Raw genomic sequence first — 16,129 nt, 5'->3', positions numbered from 1 at the left:
GAACTCACGAACTGTGAGATAGCGATCTGAGCTGAGATCAAGAGTTGGAAGCTTATCAGACTGTGCCACTCAGGCGCCCCCTGTACCTGTTCTTCTGGCGGGCAAGGGTAGAGGCATCTGCATTTGCTTTCTTAGGTCTCCCCCTAATTCTGCCCCATCAATAGAACCTAGGGAGGAGGAGCAGGAGCAGGATCTTGAAATGCAGCCCAAGGCTTGGAAAGTCTTACAGAGATGAATCCTCCCCATAGGACATCTGGGCATCTGTTCACTGCCCAGCACTTTCTGAATGAGTCCGGTCAGAGAGAAGACATCTGTGACCTCGTCCAAATGGCCTGGGATCATGATGGAGAACGAGAAGCCGCCCACATTGGCCGTGTGGTCAGCCTCCCCGCCCCCCCCACCCCAACTGCACAGATGTATTTTAACTCTGCCTTGCTTTGCTCTCCCATTTCAGCAGCCCCTGAGGGGACAGCAGCGACTGCCGTGCTGAAGTGTGCTTCCCGGGACACCGTGGGGCAAAGTCCTGTCACACATAACGTGTCACGTGGAATGAGTCACACTGAAGCCAGCCTCTGCTAGCAGAGAATTGAAAGCCTTTCAGAAGCTACCAGAAACACGGCCAAGAAACCCATCCTTCTTTCTGAGAAGGGAAGAAAGAGAGGCAGTCAGTTGACAAGGAAGGAACGCTCCTGGCAAGAGGCATAACCCAGCTTCCAGTCACAGGGTGGCAGGGAGAGAAAATGGATTAAGAAAGAAAGAGTCAGCAACGTATGCTTCTTTCTATTTTCACAACCAAGATTCCCTGGCTGACCTTTGAGGCCAGCTGGGACATTATACCACACACTGAGTATGCAAATAGAGCTCACACTGTCTCTCTCTGCTGTTCTCTCTCCTGCCTGCCCCGGGCCCTTGCTTAGTCCCTGGGGCCACATCAGTTTCACCAGAAAACCCCAAATAAACACAGCCTCTCTGGTGCGCAAAGATGGGGTCAGGAAGAAGGATTCAAGATCAAGATGGCTTTGGGGGCCCACGCACTAACATCTGTGCTAAAGGCACGGGTCCCGGCTGCCAGGGTCCAGGTGGGCTCCCTCACGTAGACCACAGGGAAATCCCAGCCACACGGCCGTGGGGAAGAGGGTCCCCATGCCAGATCTCAAGAGCCCAGGCTCCTCTCCTTCTCACTCCCTTAAAAGCATAGAAAAGGCAAATGGCCCTACAGACCACCATCTCTATATGATGGCCTCCTCCATCATTCCAGCTACAAGTCATCTATTAGATATGAGCAGGACACCTCATGTGGCCCTTCCTACATTCTAGCCATAATCACAAATGTTGGTGAGTTTCTCTCCCTTTACCATATTGCAAGTTCTTCCTGGTTGGCCAGTATTTCTTGTGTCACTCTGTCTTCCTTACATCAGTTAATCCAACGCAATGCAGATGTTCATTCTTGTTCTATCGGATTCCAGTTCCCACCTGTGAAATAGGGTATCTCTCTACCCCTTCTAATTTCTTTATGTTTATTTTTATTTTGAGAGACAGAGACAGAGAGTGAGCGGAGGAGGGGCAGAGACAGAGGGACACACAGAATCTGAAGACAGGCTCCCGGTTCTGAACTGTCAGCACAGAGCCCGAGACAGGGCTCAAACCCATAGACAGTGAGATCATGACCTGAGCCGAAGTCGGTCACTTAACCGACTGAGCCACCCAGGCGCCCCTCTCTCCTCTTCTAAACTTTCTTTCTGGAAGAGTGGCCTCCCTAGATTCTAGAGCGTTGAGAAGATCACGGGGGGGGGGGGGGGGGGGGGGGGGGGGGGGGGGGGGGGGGGGTGGGGGGGGGGCGGGGAGAGTTGGGCGGAGAGAGTTGGGCGGAGTCCAGTCCATGGTGTTGCCATGTGTTCATGTAGATTTTCCTACAAATTGTGCCTGATAAAATTGTGTGATACGGCTGTATGGGAAAAGCAGAAGCTGGAAGGCTAGTGAGAGCCTTTTTTTTTCAACAATCCATGCAAAAATCTAATGTCACTTGGCTAAACAGAGGTGGGGAACATGGGGAGCAGCAAACGAATACCAGCAGCGCTGTGAAGGGAAGAGCTGTTTTCTTTGCGCTTATGTAACGTGTCTTCTCTCTCCTCACAGCACAGCCTGGATTGATCTTGCCTCGAGAACCACCTTTACCATTTGCAGGCCAGATGGCCTGAGTGGGACCTGAACCCCAAACGCAGCCACTGAGAACATCATATCCCCCCACGGTGCTTTCAGAAATGAGACTTTTTTTTCCTGCTGGGATGGACCCTGAAAAACCTCCCTGAGAATAAAAGCAAATAGAAAAAACAAAACAAAAAACCCAGAGTCCTGTTACATCTTTGAGACTTTAGATTCTGCTGTACTTGAAATCAGTGAACTTTCCAATCCTCCGAACTAGTCCATTTTATTTTGGCTTAAATCAATTGAACTGTATTCCTGTGACTTTCTCTTCTTAAAATTTTTTTTAAATGTTTATTTATTTTTGAGAGAGAGAGACAGACAGATAGAGAGAGCTGGGAAGGGGCAGAGAGAGAGGGAGACACAGAATCCAAACAAAGGATCTGGGTTCTGAGCTGTCAGCACAGAGCCCAATGTGGGGCTTGGACACACAAGCCATAAGATCATGACCTGAGCAAAAGTTAGGCATTTAACCAACTGAGCCCCCCAGGCGCCCCTCCTATAGCTTTCAATGAAGGTTGCTAACTAGCATTAGGATTGGCCAAATATTGGACACAAGGAAAATCAAAGAGCCCAAATGCTCCGGTGTTTGGGGGTGTGGGAAGGAGGTGACCCACCGTCAGTTGTAAATACAAAGATAAAGAAGTAATGAAAACACTGATATTTAGAAAGCAATACACTGGATGAGCCAAAACTCATGCAAAAAAAAAAATCCAGCGAAGATTGTCATATTCAGAGCAAAAAGAAGGTAGAGAAAATGGTACAATTTTAACAACCCATAAAAAGCAGAATTAGTTCAGTTGCTATTATACTGCTGCCTTCTCCATCAAATGGTATCCTCGAACTGAAGAGTATAAATACTATAAAAGACAAATGAAAATGAAAATGTGTGACAATCGGGGGGGAGAATTTATTTGGGGCACCTGGGTGGCTCAGTCAGTTGAGCATCCAACTTCCAATTTCAGCTCAGGTCATGATCCCAGGGTCACGGGATCAAGCCCTGCATCAGGCTCTGTGCTGAGTGTGGAGCCTGCTTGGAATTCTCCCTCTATCCCTCTGTGCCTCTCCTCTGTCTCTCTCTGTCTCTCTCTCTCTCTCTCAAAAAAAAAAAAAAAACAGAAAAAAAAGGAATTTACTCAATGAAAATGTGTTTACATCTCCATACCTATCTGGATTACATCCTTGTTTATTGGAGAAACTTAAAGGTGTGGCCTCAGCATCATTCAAGAGACCGATGGAAAACAGGAGATTTGAAGAACAATGTGTCAATGCTCAACAAAGGAAAAGGGATGGCTTTTGAAGACTTCACATGGAAAATCTAGACATCAATCCCCAGCAAAATTCCAGAGGTGATCATTAAACAAATGGATGTAAATACTTAAAGGAGGAACATAGTAGCTACCAGAAGCAAGTGTGATTTCCCATAGAAATGAGGCATTTAAATCAACACGGTTTCCCAAGTCCTGATGATGTCTACAAGGTGCCAGCTTCCCTCTCCTTCCCGGTCCCTTTACCATCCCACCCCTCGTACCTTCTCCACCCTCGCCCCCCACCCCACTCCCCATTGCACGCAAATACACATCTGCTTCAGCCACACAGACATTGACTCTGTTCCTGGATTCTTCCAAATTCTTTCCTACTGGACAGACTTTATTCTCACTATTCTTGCCTTCTTGCACCTCAATTTAGCCTAACAGAGTCCTTCTCATCCATGTGATCACATTTCACTGTGACCTTCTCAAAGACAGATCTCATGTTCTTATTTTATATTCTTCATCTAAAATGATCGTATTTGTTTACTTCTTCATTCTCTCTCTTCACTCCCTGCATTTGTGCTGAACTAGCGCCAGTGGCTATTGAACACTGGAATGCGGCTAGTCCTAACTGAGATGTGCTAGGGGCGCCTGGATGGCTCAGTCGGTTAAGCATCTGGCTTCGGCTCAGGTCAAGATTTCACGGTCTGTGGGTTTGAGCCCCACGTCTGGCTGTTGCTGACAGCTCAGAGCCTGGAGCCTGCTTCGGATTCTGTGTCCCCCTCTCTCTCTGACCCTCCCCTGCTCATGCTGTCTCTCTCTGTCTCTCAGAAATAAATAAAAAACATAAAAAAAATCTGAGATGTGCTAAAGGTAAAAATACACGCTGGAGTTTGAAGACTCGGCATAAAAAGGGATAGAAAGTGCCTCATGAATAAACTAGTTTGCATATATTGAGTTAAATACATTCTATTGGGATTAATTTCACCTGTTTCCTTGTACTTTTTACAATGTGACTACCCAAAAAATAAAATTACATATTTACATTGTACAGCAATGCCCTAGAAAAAAACCCAAAAAGCTTAAGAACAAAGACCGACTCTGTCCTTTTTACCATAAATACATATCCACATTTAGAACCGTAGCTACTATGACATAGGTGCTCAAAAACCAGGCATGGATTCATGCCTTCTTCTTCTTCTTTTTTTTTTTTTTTTTTTTTTTTACCAAAAGTACAGCCACTAGATTGGTAGATATTGGAAATGCTGTATCTTTCCTTCCACCAAGACATTTGACAAAAGCTACTATTTGTATATAATGAATTCAAAGTCAGTTGAAGAGCCATTTCCCGAGGAAATTGATTTAAGGTCACTGGGATAAAGGACTTTGAGAAATAAAAAGGAAAAGCAAGTTTATACGATGGGATCTCACTGAAGCTAGTTCACCATCTATTGTAAATGCTGTATTATTTTATACACCACTAAGGAAAAAAAAAACTGTACTAAATAAGTCACCATGCCTGGTGATTGCCTCTGTTAGGATAAATTCTCATCCTTGGGTCCTCATGAAAATTGTCTTCTTCTTCTTTTTTTTTAATGTCTTTATTTTATTTTGAGAGACAGAAACAGAGAGTGAGCTGGGGAGGGGCAGAGAGAGAGGGAGACACAGAATCCAAAGCAGGCTCCAGGCTCTGAGCTGTCAGCACAGAGCCTGACGCAGGGCTGGAACGCACGAACCGTGAGATCATGACCTGAGCCGAAGTCAGAAGCTTAACCGACTGAGCCACCCAGGCACCCCAAAAATTGTCTTCTGACAAGCTGCCCAATCAGTTCACCAAATCTGCTGAGGTACATCAGCTAGTTTAAGAGACCAAGTATGTCAGGCCCCTTAGGACATTGATACTTCCTCAAGAAGAGCTCAAGGTTGCCAAGTCCCCATGGATGATGTCATGATTTGAACTGCCCCCCCACATGAAAAAGAGATGGTGACGTCCCAATCCACAATACCTCAGAATGTGACCTTATTTGGAAATAGGGTTGTCACAGACCTAACTGGTTAAGATGAAGTCCTATTGGAGTAAGGTGGGCCCCAATCCGATAGAACTTATTGTCATAGGAAGAAGGAAAGTGGACACAAACGTGGGCCTTTCATAAGACAGTGTGAAGGCACGCAGGGAGAATGCTATGTGCTAATAAAGGCAGACATGGCCACAGGCCAAGGGACACTTGGGGCTACCAGAATCTGGAAGAGGCAAGGAAGGATCTTCCTGGAGAGGCTCCTGAGGGAGCCTGGCCCTGCCAGCACTTTGATTTTGGACTTCTAGCCTCAGAACTGTGGAACCGTACATGTCTGTTGCTTTAAACCACCCCATGTGTGGAACTTTACACAGCAGCTCCAGGAAATGATTTGGAGGCCATATTACCCTCTTGGCCGTCCCTCCGAGCACCCGAAGGCAACCACAGTACTGCTCGGTCCTGAAACTTTGCATCAGACTTGAGACCTGCTGACCCTACAGCTGGGTTAAGTAGCCCCAGAGCCACCTGGCCGTCAGTCCTGCTCACTCCCTTTCCCACGGCTGGCTGGTCGTGGGACCCTTGCAGTCCTCCTCACAGCTTATCTGTTTGATTGTAAGGAAAGCAAAGAGCTTCAGTTTTCTTGGCTCAAATTTTAGGGACTTTTGTGGACAAGATTTGTCCTCCTAGTGTCTTTGCGGTTACAGGCTAGATAAAGAGAAAAAAAATAGTGGGCTAATGTGCTGTCCATCATATTCCAAGATCATACATGTTCGCTATCAAACGTACACTTGCTGTGAAGCTGCTTCTCTACTGTTGGTGCTGACCCACATACCCCTCCCCACCTGGGAAGCGGAGAAGAAGATAAACGGCCGCCCCAGGACTGAGCAAAATTAATATACCTACAGGGGAAGTGAAGCTATCACCATGCTTCAATTTATAGATTATACTGTGCCCTGGGCCCCTGGGTAGCTCAGTCAATTAAGCATTTGATTTTTTTTAATGTTTTTATTTATTTTTAGAGAGAGAGAGAGAGACAGCATGAGCAGGGGATGAACTGAGGGAGAGGGAGACACAGAATCTGAAGACAGGTTCCAGGCTCTGAGCTAGCTGTCAGCGCACAGCACGATGCGGGGCTCGAACCCACAAACCGTGAGATCACGACCTGAGCTGAAGTTGGACGCTTAACTGACTGACCCACCCAGGCGCCCCAAGCAACTGATTCTTGATCTCAGCTCAGGTCATGATGTCATGTGATGATGTCTCAGTTCATGAGTTCAAGACTTGCTTCTGGCTCTGCACCTGCTTGGGATTCTGTCTCTCCTTCTCTCTGCCCCTTATCTGCTTGTGCTGGCTCACACTCTCTCTCTCTGTCAAAATAAATAAACTTAAAAAGAAAAAAGATAGATTATACTATGTCCTGACTCCCAAAACTCTGAAAAGTTAGAATTCTCCTTTGTAAGTTTAGAAACCATCTCAAGCTGATTTAAGACAAACATACTTTTGGGGTGCCTGGGTGGCTCAGAGAGCATCTGACTTCAGCTCAGGTCATGATCTCATAGTCTGTGAGTTTAAGCCCCACATCGGGCTCTGTGCTGACAGCATTTGCTATGTACCTTTGTCCCTGCTCGAGTTCCCTCTGCAACTGATTAGTTGGATTTTTTTTTCAGTCTAAAGAGCAGCTCTCTGGGTGCTCAGTCTACTTGGCAGAGATCGCTCCCAAGTTTACACAGTGCAGGTCCAGCCACTAACCTTCTCTCAGTCCCAAGTCCTAGTTCCTGGAAGGGATTCTGGTCCAGCTTCAGTCAAGAGCCCATTTCTGCACAGTCAGAGGTAGTAGGGATGGAATGAGGCAAGAGGAAGCACCAACTCAAAGCTGGAACACGGCCACCAAGAGCCAGCTCATGGCTGTAAATGTCAGTGTCAGGGAAAATGGGCGAGTTGGACAAACAACCCTAAAGGTGACTTCTGTGATGCTTTAAGAAGTTTCTCTAATGAGCCAAATGGACACGGTGGTAATGTCAAGAGAAAGACTGGAAATAGACCAGATAATCAGCTCCTTCCTTGTTCTCAATAGGACTCAGGATGGGCTTAGGGGGACAAATCCCAGTGATTGACACTACACTAAGCGTTTCCCCTCCTCTCGCTGCTATTTCTCTCCGCATAAATCCTCTGGCAGAAGACTCTTCAGACCTTTAAGCAAATAAGCTCTGTTAACACCAATAAGCCATAGTGCAAAGAGAGTAAAGTTCATCTAGACCACGGAGTGTGGGCTCTGTCTCCAGAGATGAGGTAGAGTCAGGTTAAAGACAGGGCATGGGTCTTTTAGAGGATACTTTCTTTCTATTTTTTTTAATGTTTGTTTATTTTTGAGACAGTAAGAGACAGAATACGAGCAGGGGAGGGGCAGAGAGAGAGGGAGACACAGAATCTGAAGCAGGCTCCAGGCTCTGAACTGTCAGCACAGAGCCCAATGCAGGGCTTGAACCCACGAACCACAAGATGCTGACCTGAGCCAAAGTCGGACGCCTAACCAACTGAACCACCCAGGCGTCCCTAGATTCTTTCTTAAGAAGACTGATTAATGGCCAACTTCCTTCTCCCTACTTCCTTCTAGAGAATAGTGTTGGATGTAGGGACACACGGTATTGCATAGAATGATCTGGATTCAAATCCTTTCTCTACATTAACATTAGCCTTGGGCAAAGACAAATACAATATGGTATGGTATCATTTATATGCGGAACCTTAAAAAAAAGAGCTACAGAAAAAGAGAAGGATGGCCGTTGCAAGAGGCTGGGCAGTTTTCCAGCAAGGTAGCGGTTAAAGGGTACAAACTGTTAGTTATAAGGTGAATAAGTCCTGTAAATCTAACACACACATGGTGACTATAGGTAGTAATACTATACTGCATACTTGAAATTTACAAAGACAGATTTGTTTTAATTTTTTTAATGTTTTTTATTTTTTGGGGAGAGATTAAGAGACAGCATGTGAGTGGGGGATGAGCAGAGACAGAGGGAGACACAGAATCTGAAGCAGGCTCCAGGCTCAGAGATGTCAGCACAGAGTCCGATGTGGGGCTCGAACTCACCATGAGATCATCACCTGAGCTGATGTCAGACAGTTAACTGACTGAGCCACCCAGGCGTCCCATGAAGACAGTAGATCTCATCCCCCTGCCCCTGCTAAATTCTTGTGTGATTTAATTTTCCACAGTGGAAAAGATAACCCTAGTACAAATTGTGAAATCTCAGGTGCAGTTTTGTTTTAAACAGAAAGTCCCCAACCGCACCCCCAACATTAGAGTTAGGGGAAAACCAGCAGCTTGTAAGCTAGCCTTCTCAAAACACTGTAAATACCACACAGCATGGGACTTTGACCTCTCTACGTCTGAGCTGGGTATATGGGATGAGAGAAGTTTCGGATGCCTGGTGGGGGGGGGAACCAGAGGAAAACAAAACATTATTAGCACTCTAATAAATCAATCACAGATGGCTTTCAAAAATTAAACCAGAAGCAGAATGCTCATTTTCAGAAAGCACCTGCCTTCTTGAAATGATCTGGAAAAACCTCAAGAACATTTCCATGTAAGTGATCCAATATTCACCACTTCAGCTGGAAATGTAGGGAAAAAAAATATTGTTCTTTGTTCTTTCAGCCTTTGTTGCTCCCGTCCCGCCCCCCCACCCCCACCCCGTGTCAACAGTAGTTAGAGGACTAGCACATAATGATTTTACCAGATATGGATAAAGGGACCCTCCTCCCACCCTGGGAAAGGGGCTCATCTGCTCAGGGCTGTGCATCTCTGCAAGCAGGTGAAAACAGAAGTCTGTCTCTTGGGGTCCAGGATGTGACTATTGTCTGGAGGGCACTGATGGCCTTCCCTCCCCTGCCTCCCACAACCAGCGGGCCCTTTTCACTGAAGAGTTGTTTATAGTGTAATTAATGAAAGGCAGTGGCCCTTGCAGATAATTGACCAGGGAGCCCCAAATTTAAACTCGTACCATTGGTCAAGATGGACTTTCCCTCCCCTCCTCTGGATCACCCACCTCTCTGAAACATAAAAAAAAGTTTTTTTTTTTTTTATGTTTATTCATTTTTGAAAGACAGAGAGAGGCAGGGTGCAAGTGGGGGAGGAGTAGAAAGAGGGAGACACAGAATCCGAAGCAGACTCCAGGCTCTGAGCTGTCAGCCCAGAGCCCTATGCAGAGCTCGAACTCATGAACCATGAGATCATGACCTGAGCTAAAGTTGGACGCTTCATGGACTGAACCACCCAGGCACCCCTCTAAAATATTTTTAAAGCTCACAGAGCCTTCTAGAGTATCCTGGGTTATTAATCTCAGCATTAGCACCCTTTCCTCTCAACTGAGATGCCTACAAAAAACACAAAAAGGCCTACAAAGCAGAAGGGGAGCCCCTAATCTTTGCCTCTATGCCTGTTACCTGCTTTCTTTTTGGGGAGAAAGTAGCCCAGTCAGTGGTTCTTGGCTGGCTGACCAGAACTCCGAGCTTTGTGTCTGCTCAAAACTTTCAGTACATGGTTAAAAATCATAGCTAACATGAGGGAGGTAAATCATGAGAGACTCTTGAATACTGAGAACAAACTGAGGGCTGATGGGGGAGGGGAAAGGCAAGGGGGGTGATGGGCATGGAGGAGGGCACTTGTCAGGATGAACACTGGCTGTTACATGGAAACCAACTTGACAATAAACCATAAAAGAAAAAAAAATCATAGCTAATGCTTCCTGGAAATAAATATTTCAAAACCACTTGCTTTCTGGCCTGCCAGATGCCTGCATTTCACACTTCCCACTGTGTCAGACTCCAAAAAACTTAGCAACTCAAATTTTTGTGGTGGGGTTTATGATCCTGGAATAGGGATTGGGTGCTGCATGGGTCATACAGTATAGGAAGGGTTTTTCTAACCTAAAAAAACCACAATACAACCTTTTTTCTTTTCCAATGGAAGGAGTTCCACTTGCTTCACCCCAGTGGCATAGCCCCAACATGGAGCATCGTTCATGGTCATTCCCGTTAGCCCCCTCAGCCAGCCAAAGTTCTTCTCATATTTGTATCTACCTACACCCCCTCCACCTTCCCCTCAAGTCCCGTGTCAGAGTGGTTACCGTCGTCTCTCTTGGCTCCCTGCATGGATAGACTCAGGGAACACCAGTCTTCAAGAGGGCTCCACACCCTGAGAATTCCTTACCCGTTGGACATGGATATACACACGGGAGTCTGAGCAGGACTGAGCGCCCGAGAGTCCTATGAATCTTTTTAGAGTCAAGTTGTCTCAGTCTGCTGAAGCTGTTAGAATAAAACACCATAGGCGAAGTGGCTTAGAAACAACAGAAATTCATTGCTCATAGTGCTGGAGGCTGAACGTCCAAGGTCAAGGCAGGTTCGGTGTCTGGTGAGAGCCCACTTCCTGGTTCATAGATGGCCCTCACTGTGCCCTCACGTGGCAGATGGGCTGAGAGAGCTCTCTGGGGCCTCTTTTCTTCGGGGACTCATCCCATTCCTGACCTGCCCCCATAACAGAGTCACCTACAGAGGGCCCGCTTCCTGATACTTTCACAGTCTGGGTTAGGCTTTCAACATATGAGTAAGCGTTCAGTCCACTGCGATGGTCTTGATTTCTCTTAGTTCCATTCTGACTGCTTTTCCGGCCTTATGTTAAAAAGATACCAGAGTAGTACACCTTGTGTTTGTTACTACTAGTAGTATTGTTATTATCATGTAATTAATATATTTATTAAAGAAAAATTAGAAAATAATGAAAAAAGCCAAAATTCAAGACATATATACACAAATAAAATCTTATATTAAACTGATAAGAACAGATACTACACTTGATCTTAGCCAAAAGGCCAAGAAGCGATACAAATAAAATCTTATAATACAGAGAAAAGCACTACTAACATATAAAAATTTTTATTATTATTTATTTATTGTTGAGAGAGAGAGAGGCAGAGCATAAGTGGGGGAGGGGCAGAGAGAAAGGGAGACACTGAATCCAAAGCAGGCTCCAGGCTCTGAGCTGTCAGCACGGAGCCCGAAGCGGGGCTCGAACTCACCAACTGCGAGATCATGACTTGAACTGAAGTCGGACGCTTAACGCACTGCGTTCACCCGCACTGAACATTTTGGTGTACGTTCTTTTATACTTTGTCTGTATGCAACTACATCCCATACGTACGTACTCATATTTTGTGACATCAGGTACACCATGTACTGTTTTGAAACTTTCGTTCTCATTTGACAGTATGTTGAGAACATCTTTCCAAGGCTATATAAACCCTTCTGCACCCATATGCATACCACACTGGGATCGCTTGCAACTAGAAGGTGGTCCCTCCGCAAAAGTGCCCATGGATTTTAAGAAGTTCAGGGTCAAGGGTGAGAGCAGCAAGATGACCTTTTTCTCTGATGCCCGTATGTGCTCCCAGTCTCAGCTCTGGTTTGCTCTAGGTGGAAGAAGGGGCTAGAAGACCCCATGGGGGGCAGTGTGAGAAAGGGGTGCAGTCAGGCACCCTGTGTCCACGGGAAGACAGAAGAATACCCTGAAAGCTCTAGAAGCATAAAGAGGTCCTTGCTCTCACCTAGTCTCAGATGCAGCCTGATGTTCAGCATCAAAACATAAATCAGCCTCGCCCTGGCTGCTGCCTCCCTCCCTCATTAGCATGAGAAATGTCATGTCCTTGGCAGCCCCCACCGCCTCGCCTCTTGGTCCATGAAGCCAGCTGAGAAAGTTTTAGCAGCTGGGAGCCTTCTGCAGCGCTGCCAACCAGCCTTTTCCCAGGCTCGAGGGAACGGACACCATCCTCGCGTCCTCTGCCAACAAGCCTGGAGGAAAGCTGCTCTCCAAAGTCAGCACCTCTCAGTAGCCTCCTGTGACTTGACTCCGCACCTCACAGGCGCCCTGAATGGCCAGGGGCCCTGGTAGTCCCAGTGCACCATGTCCCCTACAGCTCTGGCGGCCAGCAGTAGCTGCCTTTGCACAGACACTGTGAGGCATGTGAAAAATTGTTCTTTACAAACTGTTTTTTAAGAAGTTATTGAACCTAGGGGCGCCTGGGTGACTCAGTCGGGTGAGCGTCCTGACTTTGGCTCAGGTCCTGGTCTCCCGGACGTTGGGCTCCCTGCTGTTAGCACAGAGCCTGCTTCAGATCTCTGTTCCCCTCTCTCTCTTTCCCTCCTCTGCTCATGCTGTCTCTGTCTCAAAACTATATAAAAATAAAATAAAAAAGAAGAAGTATGGGCACCTGGGTGGTTAAGTATCTTACTCTTAACTTCGGCTCAGATCATGATCTTGCAGTTTGTGAGTTCTAGCCCCACAGCAGGCTCTGTGCTGACAGCCTGGCTGGGATTCTCTCTCTCTCCTCTCTTGGTTCCAACCTCTTCTCAAAATAAATAAATAAACTTAAAAATTCAGTTCTTCATTAGTTTTTACCTAAATGAAGCTGTTGTGGCCAACGTACTTTGATCTGTTGTACACGCCCTCAGTTTCTTTGTTTGATAACTGCACCAGCTTTCCTTTTAGGGAAGTGTCTTTCTCCCAGTCCATGTCACTAAGGCCTGGATGATCATAGCACCCAATGTACCTGTCCACAGGGAGAATATGCTCCATGCAGAGCCAATCAAAGTGCTTCCGTGAAATTCGATGTAAGGATTCTGGGAGATATAGAGCCTCTTTCACTTCTACATCAAGATACAGTCTTGAGATTTCCAGCAACCATCATTCCCACCATGTGGAAATAATCTGTCTAGAGTGTGACAGAATGCAACACACAAAGAAAAGAGAAAACTAGCAGAATAAAGAGATGGACAGAGATCTGATGGCCTGGTTTGCACTCCTGGATACAGCTGTCCCTGAAGCTTTACAACCTATTTAGGGCTTTCTCTTTCTTTATCTATATATTCAGCTTAAGCTAGCTTAAATTGGGTTTTTGTGAATGTTAACTGGAGAAACTGACAAATATGTTTCTCGATGGTGTTCCTACTTCTAGTCTCACACCTGCTTCCTTCAATCAGCTCTTCTTGGTGCTGCCAGAGGAAACTTTATATAATATGTTATGATTTATAAAATACGAATAAGCTACAAATATGATTATGTCATTTCCTTATATAAGAAATATTAGCAACTCAACATGATCTGCAAGATAATTCCAAACTCCCTATCATGCCATGTTAGTCTCCTAAGTCTGTTTGCGTCTGACTATTCCTCCGTTTTCACCTCTGATCATTTCCGCTCACACCTTCTTTATGCCCCTAAACACTATCATCACTTCACATCTAATACCCCGTACTCTATACACTCCATACTCTCTCACTGTTCTTCATACTCCAGCTTTACAAACATACTTGTCATTTCTTTAGTTTGTCTTCCTCTTTGCTGATGTTTTCCCCTGTTCCTATTTCTTGGCTGCCTAGGGAATTCATACCTACCCTTCAAAACTCAGCTCAAGACATGCTGACTTCCTCTGGTAGAACTGGCCAATTTCTCTTCTGTGTCCTTCTATGCCCTGTACACACCTTCATTACAGCATATGTCCCTCTGTCTAGGCACTTGCTTATTTAACATGGCGGTCTCAACTACTGGACCCAAGCTTATTGAGGTCAAGGCTGTCAAGGCACATTTCTTATTTGACTTTGAGATCCTGGCACTTAGTGCTGTGCCTGGCATACAGAAAATGCTTAATAAATGATGGAATGAATGAATGAATGATGAGTGTACCTTAAGGGTGGCATGGCTCTGGGAGGCCAAGTCAACAATCCCATTTAAACACATCTGGGAAAAGTGGCCCTACCATTTACACAAGTATCCTTTCCTTTCGTATCTCCATTCCCATCTTGACATTGTGCTGTCCCAACCAGAAGGGCACGAGGAGGGATAACTGATAACACAAAATCAAAGTTTATCTCTCACATACTCAAAACCTTTTAGAAAAAAGCCACTTACTTGGTTTCTTGTCATCCAACATCATTCTCAGGAGGGCAAAAATGACACAGAGACAGTCAGTGTCCCCTGATTCTTGGCTCCCTGAGGCCCAGGACCATGTATGTCTCCTTCATGGGGTTGTGCCCAGGCACTCAGAAGAGTACTGTATGGGGGCGCCTGAGTGTCTCACTTGGTTAAGCGTCCAACCCTTGGTTTTGGCTCAGGTCATGATCTCATGGTTCATGAGTTTAAGCCCTGCATCGGACTATGTGAGGACAGTGTGGTGCCTGCTTGGGATTCTCTCTCTCTGTCCCTCCTCTGCTCTCACTCTCTCAAAATAAATAAATAAGCTATAAACAAAAAGATGAAGAGGAAGACACCACATGCATGAATGACTGACAGGTCGCATGTCTGAGGCAGAGCAGCAACAGAACACCAGCACCTGAAGTGTGCCCAATAAATATCTCATGGCTCTCTGGCCAGACACGCAATTCTGTCTTCTAAGGCCTGCTGACAATGACCGACTCCTTCTGCCATAGCCCTGCTCAAGCACAAGAGCTGAGCCCGCAGCCTCTGACTTCAGCCTTGTCTGTTCAATCGTAATCCAGAGGCCACGCTGCACCACCTCCTTACCTTTCTGGGTGATGGCACCTGAGGATTGATCTAGGGAGGCGGCTGGCACTCCGGTTGGGCTGACCCTCTCTCAAAGAAGGGAGACGAGACAGAGTCAGTCCTTAGGAGACCAGAAGAGGCTCACTCTGACAGGGAGACCTCACAGTGTGCCAGCCCGGTCAGGGATTCTAACCAGGTCCGGTGGAGAGGGTCAGTGTTGAGATGGACAATATATTATCCACGGACCCTGTGGGTCCTGAGGGAAGTTTTAGCAAAGTCAGGCAAAATGGGAAGAAAAGAGAGAGTATTTTATATTATGGTAAAGACAAGTAAATGAAATACTTCTGTTGCTGCATCAAAAAACTAACTTTTATTGGGGTGCCTGGGTGGCTCAGTCAGTTGAGCATCCGATTTCAGCTGAGGTCATGATCTCACAGTTTGTGAGTTCAAGCCCTGTGTTGAGCTCTGTGCTGATAGTTCAAAATCTGGAGCCTGTTTCGGATTCTGTGTCTCCCTCTCTCTCTGCTCCTCCCCTGCTCATGATCGATCTCTCTCTCTCTCTCTCTCTCTCTCTCTCTCATAAATAAATGTTAAAATTTTTTAAAAAGAAACTAACTTTACAAGGTCACTAAATTAAAGAGTAATAATGAAGTTAAACTCCATAAGAAGACTGCCCTTCCTCTTCTCTGTCACCAGATGACAGTGCTTGCGACGCAGGTGATGGACAAGGAAGGCCCACGTGGAGAGCCAGAGAGGAATGAAGCAGGGGCGGGAATCATGTCACCAAACTCACTGGGCCAGCACCTTCTCCAGACCACTAGGGAGAAGGCAAGTCCACCAGGGGTCTGAGAAGGAAGGAGAGGAGACAGGCAGTAGAGGAGCGCAGGGGGACGGGGCCCAGGGCTGAAAGCCCCGGGGTCGTGCTGGGGAGTGTGTCAAGCCAGACCTACAAGGATTGTGAAGGGACCTGGAAACTGAGGCCTCTCAGTAGAGACCCTTGAGAAACTCTCAGGGAATGGGGTTCTTCTGATTAAAACAGTTTTTTACACGGAGGAGGGAAGACAAGAAAATGCCTCTGCAACTCTCTGATGTTGATGGTTGAG

General features: G+C 46.2%; 1 pseudogene; it reads right to left on the bottom strand.

The window, feature by feature from the left end:
• Positions 1 to 11,260: 11,260 nt before the first annotated feature.
• LOC115272936 lies at positions 11,261 to 11,355 on the bottom strand (annotated as a pseudogene).
• Between the last annotated feature and the right edge of the window lie 4,774 nt (positions 11,356 to 16,129).

The sequence above is a fragment of the Suricata suricatta genome, chromosome 11 (genome assembly GCF_006229205.1).
Source record: "Suricata suricatta isolate VVHF042 chromosome 11, meerkat_22Aug2017_6uvM2_HiC, whole genome shotgun sequence".
In the NCBI taxonomy this organism is placed as follows: domain Eukaryota; kingdom Metazoa; phylum Chordata; class Mammalia; order Carnivora; family Herpestidae; genus Suricata; species Suricata suricatta.
Note: the sequence above shows the minus strand (reverse complement) of the source record. Positions and strands in the feature narration are given on the sequence as shown.